Source organism: Gavialis gangeticus, unplaced genomic scaffold, assembly GCF_001723915.1.
Source record: "Gavialis gangeticus isolate Ggan-Ray unplaced genomic scaffold, GavGan_comp1, whole genome shotgun sequence".
Classification (NCBI taxonomy): Eukaryota; Metazoa; Chordata; order Crocodylia; family Gavialidae; genus Gavialis; species Gavialis gangeticus.
In genome coordinates, this window is record NW_017729031.1 from 62601458 (window position 1) to 62610038 (window position 8581).

The following is an 8581-nucleotide window of genomic DNA, read 5'->3' on the forward strand; positions in this document are numbered from 1 at the left end:
CCCCTCTCTGCTGCCACCTCCCAGGAGCAGGGGTGGGGGCATCCTTGATGAGCACTTTGATGCAGCACTGGCTGGAGCCACGCCCTGCTGGGAGCCATGCCCCTCAAGAGGATTATGGACAGACAGACACATACACAGACAGATAGAGTAAGCCCTTTATATATATAGAATGATGGCTCTGGGCATTCAGTGGACACAACTCCAGCGGACTTTTCTCATCTATCCCAGAAGCATCTGTTGAATATTTAAAAATCAGCACTGTGTAAAGAAGCAACATGATTATTAGAATGGAGAGAAGGGTTTTACTGTGAACCACTAGTAGGGCTGATAATATCCCAATTTCCTCTCAATTCAGAGGCTCTCAATATAAAATAAAATAGTGGTACAAATCACCATAAAATGTACAGTATAGATCCCAACTAAGCACAGTAAAAGATTCCCAGCAGACAGTATTTTTTACTTGTGTGTGGGCGTGAAATTCTACAATTCATTCCAAAAGCAGTATTTAGCAATATTTATCTAGTAACCTGCGTCTTGTATGCTGTGTCTGGCTTTTACTTTTATATACAAATCTATCTTCAGAATACTGATATCATAACAATCTATTAAAAAAAAAATCAGTAAGCCCCTGTATTGTGAGATTCACATTACCTGTTTTCAAGTCTGTTCACTATGTTTCAGATTGCCACTGGATATAATATGATGTCCAGAAGCCTAGAGGTCAATCTTCAAGCTCTCTATCATATGAAATGACAAATAGGATTTATTGGTGCTATCAGAAACTATGGACATTACATATTTCTGAGATTACTTTATATTTTACCTTTAGAATGACAATGTATTGAGAATGAAAGTGTGTGTGGAAATAAGAAAAAAATCCAACTTCTAAACTGAAATTCTTTTTCTGTGCATACTGTCTACTTTGTATGGCAGAAAAACAATTAGAACATGCTATCACATAACTAACCTTACTGGATAAACTGGATATTTAAGGAGACTTGATGCTAGACTGCTCAAAACCAAGTCAGTTTTAAAAAGTTGTTACCATCTGATAGACTTTTTAAGGTCTTAGATAAAAATGAAGTATCCACATGATAAATTTGGCTAGTGCCACTGTAAATAGTAATCAGTTTGCCTCAGAGGAGAGGCCTGGGTCTGAATGGGCAAGGAGATCAGAGAACCATTTTAATAAAAGAACTGAACATGAAAAAGTGCATGCCTCACCAGCCTATACTTGCACATACAATTGCTACTACTAATACATTTCATATGCCTGGATATAAAGAAACAATTCTATGTTTCAAACAATGTGGAGGTTTGAAATAAATTTTATAACATATCAAGACAAAAATTGGATCTCTTAAATTTTTTGACAAAAAAATTACTACAAGAGCTCACAGTTATGGCACTCACCAGATAGAGAATACTCAGGTCCCTGTTCCACATTAGATAGAGCAGGCACATGAACCTTGGCCTTAATATCCAACTAGCTATATACATTTATTAAAACTATATTGGTGTATAAATTCAATGAGCCAGAGAGAACCTGTTGATAGGGCACTTACCAGACATATTGCAGTTGAAAGCCCTAGCTGTTTTGGAATCTCTTCCTCAAATATATATTCTGCACCCCAAACTTGTTTTGTTAAAAACATTTTTTTAAAAAAAAATATAAAAGGAACATGACAATTTCCTGATGAAAAAATGGTTCACTGAAAAATTCCCACCTAACTCAAGTTTAGTCACTGAAAGACCCATCTGTGTGGAAATACCAGATGTGCATACAAAAGTAACTACATAAGCAAATATAGGCATATAGATTCAAACATGTTTTTGAGTGCCTAGCAAGGATAAACTGTTCAAAATAATAGGCCTGACATGCTCTGTGACCCTCTAGAATGGTGCATTGGTGGAGTGTTAAGGACAGCTTAGACAAATACTTCATGTGCTATTTCTTTGAAAGACATTATTCTTCAGGAGCATTACACCAACTCTCACAATAATGAGATTTAAAAACATCACCCAGCCTCATCAACAATAATTGGATTTCTTCAGTTTTATTTTGTTGGAATGTTTTGTATCCTCATCCTTTCCAGAATGGTGCACCAAAAAATAGTTTATTTTCCATGTCTCTGTACACAAACATGGTTCTCATTTGATAACCGTTGTTATTCAGAGTTTGATTTATGGGTATTTAAGACATCTGAAGAATCACACAGAACAGAAAGTGTACGGTAATAAACTATAGGGGTGTGCGAAGTGGGCCCTATTTGATTCGGATTCGGCCCAAATCAGGGACAGCAATTTGATTTGTTGACTTGGATCACTATCCCCAATTTGATTTGGCCAAATCTGAATCTGAAAATTCAAAGCTGACTTGGAGAATCAGAGATTTGGATGTAGACACAGCTTTAAATGTTTTTTCTACATACCGCTAGGTACCAGCGTGGCTTGTGAATGCTGCAATGCTGGGGCACATAGAACATCCCACACAAGTGTGTGTGTGTGGGGGGGCCTCCATGTGTTTGGTGGCGAACCTGGAAGTGGACCAAAGTACTTCCGGTCCACTTCTGGGTCTGATGGGGAACACACAGGGGGGCCCCCCAACACACCCCCTTGCTTGGTGATTGGCCTCAGGGGGACCCTGGGTGCCCCCTGAAACCCAGGAGGCACCAGTTGCTGAGCCAGGGGGGTGCAGGCAGCCCCGTGCCGTGCGCTCCCTGGCAGACCTGGAAGTGGACTGGAAGTGCTTCTGGTCCACTTCTGGGTCTGCTGCTGAGTGTGCTGGGGAGCCCGCTGCGCTTCTGTGGGACACTCCATGCGCCCCAGCATCACAGTGTTCACGGGCCACCTGGTACCTCGAGGTATGTAAAAAAAACTTAAAGCTATGTCTATGTCTGCATTGCTGAATCTTTCTGAATCTCTCCAAATTGATTTGGAGGGTTCCAACTGAATTTGGAGAGATTAAAGAGTCCTCTAATTCGAGTTGGATTCAGAGATTTGGCCACCAAATCAGGCCGAATCTCCGTTGAATCAAATATTGACCAAAGCTTTGCACAGCCCTAATAAACTACACCTACTGAACAACCAGTTTTGATTGTAAAGCTCCTCACTTAAGGTATCTTGCATTTTTGTGGGGGTCTCCAGCATAACTTGCCACACATCTGGAGTTGCCCAAGTGAATCATTTGAATGTTCTATAACATATGTCCTCACTCTCTTCCAGGCTGTGACTCCAATTCCTCTGCTGTAAAATAAAAGGTGATGTGACTCCTGTTCTCTCAATTTACATTCTTCAGTGGTGAAAAAGGAATCAGAACAATGAATCTGCCAGTCAGACTCAATGGAGCATAATGGCTATTGATTGTATAGCTACTGGTATATATTTTAAGCCTGTACCACATAGCAATGCAAACTTTATGATATTTTGCATCTAGCTTCTCCATCATATGATGACATAACTTTTCACCACACATTTCAGCTCCCTGACAGTAGCATATGACTTACCTTTTGACCCTTAGACTGTTAGGTCATAAACCAATTTTTCCTTTAAGATAACTCCATACAATAGAAAATGTAAGTCACAGTCATAACTCCAATTGAAAAAACATGTTTTAGAGAACAATAAGGCAAGAACGAACACAAATTATTAAAAGGACTTTTTTTTGCTATCCATGTTATTCATTTCAGCAGTACACTTTTGAAATACACTAGTATTTCAGTATAAAATGTTTGGCAGTTACAGTCTGATGGAGTATGTGCATCTTACACATAGATCATTGAGTCCAATGCTTTTGCATAATAGGCTTTTGTGGTTCTTAATTTCAACACTATCATAGATTTCTTAGAAATTATTTGTCAACTAGATTTTTGCTGTTCTGCCTTCCTATTTATAACCCTTTAAAAATTCCCCAAACAAGCAAGCAAAATCCCTAACTTCATCTGACTGGCAATATTTTCTCCAGGACAGGGGTAGCTAACTTGCAGCATGTGTACCACAAGTGACATAAGCACCCTTTGTGTGTCATGTGTGGCAAATCAGGGAACGTGTGGAGAGAACAGCAGCAGATAGGACAGGGAGCATAGCAGAGCAGCAGGGGAATGGAATTGGAGTGGTATTTGATGAGGATGCAGGGCTTACCCTGTGGCATGCCTGCCAAAAAGATTGCGTGCATACCACCCCCCGACTTCCTCCACATACACTGCTCCAGAATATACTTGTGGCTTCTTCTTTGATGTTATTATCTGTCACAACAATTACAGGTCTACAACTAATCACTAATCCCATTAGGAGATATACAGAAACATTATTTAAGACAACAGACAAATTTATTCCAGGCAACAGAGGTCTGCAAGTCAAATTCTTAGCTATGTATTCAACAAAGACAAACTGTAAGAGATTGATAACGGGAAAGCAAAACTAAGTCCACTTTGGAAATGTTTAAAAGGACATAAAAACTAAAATGAAAAGGGAGATACAAATTATTCAAATGCAACCAATTGACATGGTTCTATAGTTAAGAATGGCACAGAATCCCATGGAAATGGGAAGCCTAAGTCTGAGTCCAAAGTTTGGCAACTTGATAACTAATCTGGTGGGGTGGGGCAAGGAAAGGAACAAACTACTATTTATTCTGGAGGTAGACATCTCTCTCTCTCCTCCTCAGACTAAGTCCCTGTAACACAGGGTCTATGTATATATGAATTTTAGAGTACAATGGAAAATGTGTAGTCAAGCTGCTTGGAGCATTTACCAAGAATGAAAACAAAATTTATGCTTAGTAGGTTTATTTAGTCTAAAGAAGAGAAGACTGAAAGAGGTTTTAATAGTGGCCTTCAATTACCTGAAGTGGGGTTACAAAGAGGATGGAGCTAGACTGTTCTCAGTGGTGGCAGATGACAGAACAAGGAGCAATGATCTCAAGTTGTAGCAAGGGAAGTTTAGGTTAGATATTAAGATGAACTTTCTCACTAGGAGGGTAGTAAAACATTGGTTACCGAGAGAGGTTGTGGAATCTCCATCATTGGAGGTTTTTAAGACCTGGCTAGACAAAGCCTTGACTCGGATGATCTAGTTGGGGATGGCCCTGCTTTGAGCAGAGGGCTGAACTAGATGACCTCCTGAGGTCCCTTCCAACCCTAATTTTCTATGATTCTATAACAGGGTAGAGCAGGAGTAGGCAACCTTTTTCAGCTGTGGGCCAGAATGGGGAATAGGGGCAGGTAACCTTCTCCACCTGGGTCAGAGGAAGACGGCTGGGAGATAGGACTCTGCTGCTGCTGCAGTCTGTCTCCCTGAAGGCATGAAGAGAGTGCCCACAACTGGCATTCATCCATATGGTTTCATAGTTTCATAGTTTCATAGATTTAGGGTCGGAAGGGACCTAGTAGATCTTCTAGCCCGACCCCCGACCAGGGCGGGAGAACAACAAAACCCCAAAACAAAAACGGGACTCAAATGAGTCCAGCCAGGTAGGCATCCAGCCTCTTCTTAAAGACCCCCAGGGTAGGGGCCAGCACCACTTCCCTTGGAAGTTGGTTCCAGCTCCTAGCCGCCCTAACTGTGAAGTAGTTCTTGCGGATGTCCAATCTATACCTCCTCTCCATCAACTTGTGCCCATTACTCCTTGTTATGCCAGCGGGCGCTAGGGGAAACAGCGTCTCCCCCAAACCCTTCTGGTCCCCCCTAGTGAGTTTATAGACGGTCACCAGGTCCCCCCTCAGCCTTCTCTTGTGGAGGCTGAATAGGTTCAGGTCCCGCAGTCTCTCACTGTAGGGTCTGCCCTGTTGTCCCCGGATCATGCGGGTGGCCCTCCTCTGGACCCTCTCCATGTTGTCCACATCCCTCTTGAAATGGGGCGCACAGAACTGGACACAATACTCCAGCTGTGGCCTGACCAGCGTCGCGTAGAGGGGGAGGATCACCTCCTTGGCTCTACTCGAGATGCACCTGTGGATGCACGACAAGGTCCGGTTAGCCCTGCCAACCATGACCTCGCATTGTCGGCCCATGTTCATCTTGGAGTCAATAATGACTCCAAGATCTCTTTCTGCCTCCGTGCTCTCAAGTAGGGAGTTCCCCATTGTGTAAGTGTGCTGCTGGTTCCTACTGCCCAAGTGCAGCACCCTGCACTTGTCCGTATTGAAACGCATCCTGTTCCTGTTAGCCCACCCCTGTAACCTATCCAGATCCCTCTGCAATCTCTCACTCCCTGCTAGCGTGCTCACCTCCCCCCAAATTTTGGTGTCGTCTATGGTGGCATAGGGAAAGCATCTGTAGGTGACCCTGCTGCCAAAACTCCTCATTCATGAGCTGAATCCAAAAGTTCTGTGGGCCAGATCTGGCCTGTGGGCCATAGGTTGCCAACTTCTGAAGTACAGTAATGGAAAACTGTATCCTTTATACTCTCTATACTTGATGAATAGGTTAATTCCTGTTTCAACACAACACCAGACAACAGATTGAACTGATGCAAAGTTACAAAGTTTACAAAGCATTAAGTCCAATCAGAATTTTTGAGGGTGGGAATTCAGTGTATTTGTTAATGCATCTGGAAACTGGCTAGTTGCTACCATGTAAGGCTCAGGATGGTGAAGTCAGCTGGAGAGGGCTTTGCAACACAAGACTGAGCCTCAAAGACAAAAGAAATATGGTAAATAAGCCTCTGAGTCTACTGCACTGAACAGGCAGTATTACTATACTGCTTGGCAGTTTTGAGTATCAACAAGAAAGAGAGGAAAGTTTTATTTTTCATTTAAAAAAATGGAACACAAAAGAAGCCAGACTAGAGAGATATTGAAAATCTCAAAGCAAAGTAAATTCAACTAGGTCTAAATATCTAAACAATCCATGAGCTAGGTAAGAGCAGACAACTCCATAATTTTTTCACCCTGTTTGAAAATTGGTTGCAACATACTCTTTAATTGCTATTGAGAAGAGACTTGAGTACGTACACCCTGCCTGCTATTTTTTAGTTTCGTTTCAGGTGGCAATAGCCTCTGCTTTCATGTAAGCTGACCTCTTTTGAATTGTCTTATTTGGCTCTTGGACTTCATATACCGTAAACACTAGATTTCACTTTTTGCCCTTCTCTTTGAGACACACTGGTTCTATGGGTTTGATCCAAGTATCTAATGTACTAGCTGCATTCCCCACTTCCATTATCTTGTTGCCTATTCTGTGACACAACCTAGTTAATTTTTTGACCTTTCTCTACTCCAGTCTCTCTCTCTGATCTGTGCTTTTTTGGCTGCAGGTCTTTTCAATATCTTTCATTTCTTTGAACTTAGGGCTTTCCTCATGACCTATTACATTTGTGATTTCACTGCTGCTTCTTATGTAATATTCAAAAAGGCTTAAGATATGCCAAGTGTTTTAAAGGTAAACTGCAGTGCATTCTTTTATTAAAAGAACAGGTTTAATGTTAGATGTTGAATGCCCTAAATAAACAGGCTCAAAGGAGCTTTCAAGGTATTAAATAATTCAAAACCAGCAGTTTATATTCTCTTGTAAGTTCAAAGAAGTGACAGTGATCAATTTTTTTTTTGCTAAGGAAAAAAGGAGGGTAAAGACAGAGAAAGAAAGGAGAAATGTTTCCCATTTAAAGGAGTCCCACAAATTGGAAGACTACCCTCTATTTCTTAATTAAGACACTGAAAAATATAGATGTAGCCAATACCATTAGTGTTAACTTCCTATGTTCTCTCATGCTTTTGAAGTTACTACAGTGGTCATCATGAAAATATGAACACTTGCGACTAGCACCAAAACCTGTTAGAATGAGAAAATCTGGGGTAACTATTTGGAAATGGTTAACAAATGTTGCTTTCCACTGACATTTATTACTGATTGAAAAATAGAAAATGAAATATATGGAAAATATAAACATATACTTTTGTTTGCATTAGCTTTTAAAATGGATCAGGAAATAGCTATAGTAGCTGTAAATATATGCAACTTTTAAAATATATATTCAAAACCTGTTAAGTGTGCTTTAGAAAATATGTAACTCTCCAATAAAAGGACTGATAAATAGCTTCCCCTCCGCCAAGTCTAGGAGCCTATAGACTTCTAAATAAAGGGCATCTAATTTTCAGAGATATGGTGTGTCTGCAACCCAAATTGAAATTATTGGGACCAGTACTCATTGTAGTAACTCTGTAAATCAGGCTCTTTTTAATAAGGAGCTTCACTTCAGGCTTTACAAATGTTGCTGTAATTATTAAAGGCAAGGTTAATTTGAGGGGTCAGTGTATTTGTATTTGAAAAACATAAAAAGATGTCCCTCCCAGGGATAGGTCCCAGAACAAGTATCACTACTAGTGCAGCCTTTAGCTCTCAGAGGTCAACAGTTAAACAGAATCACACCCCAAGCTCCTTCTCCAGTTCCATAGGAACCTTCTCCACTCCATATATACCAACACTCCCCAACCAACTGACAGAAACATGAGTTTTTCAGCTTATTCACAGCACCATAAAATAGCAAACCAGCCACACAGATATTCCCCAAATATGTGAAACATTTTTGTAGCTGGTTAGTATGGTACCATAAGCTGAACATACAGGATGCCCCCATGCCAAT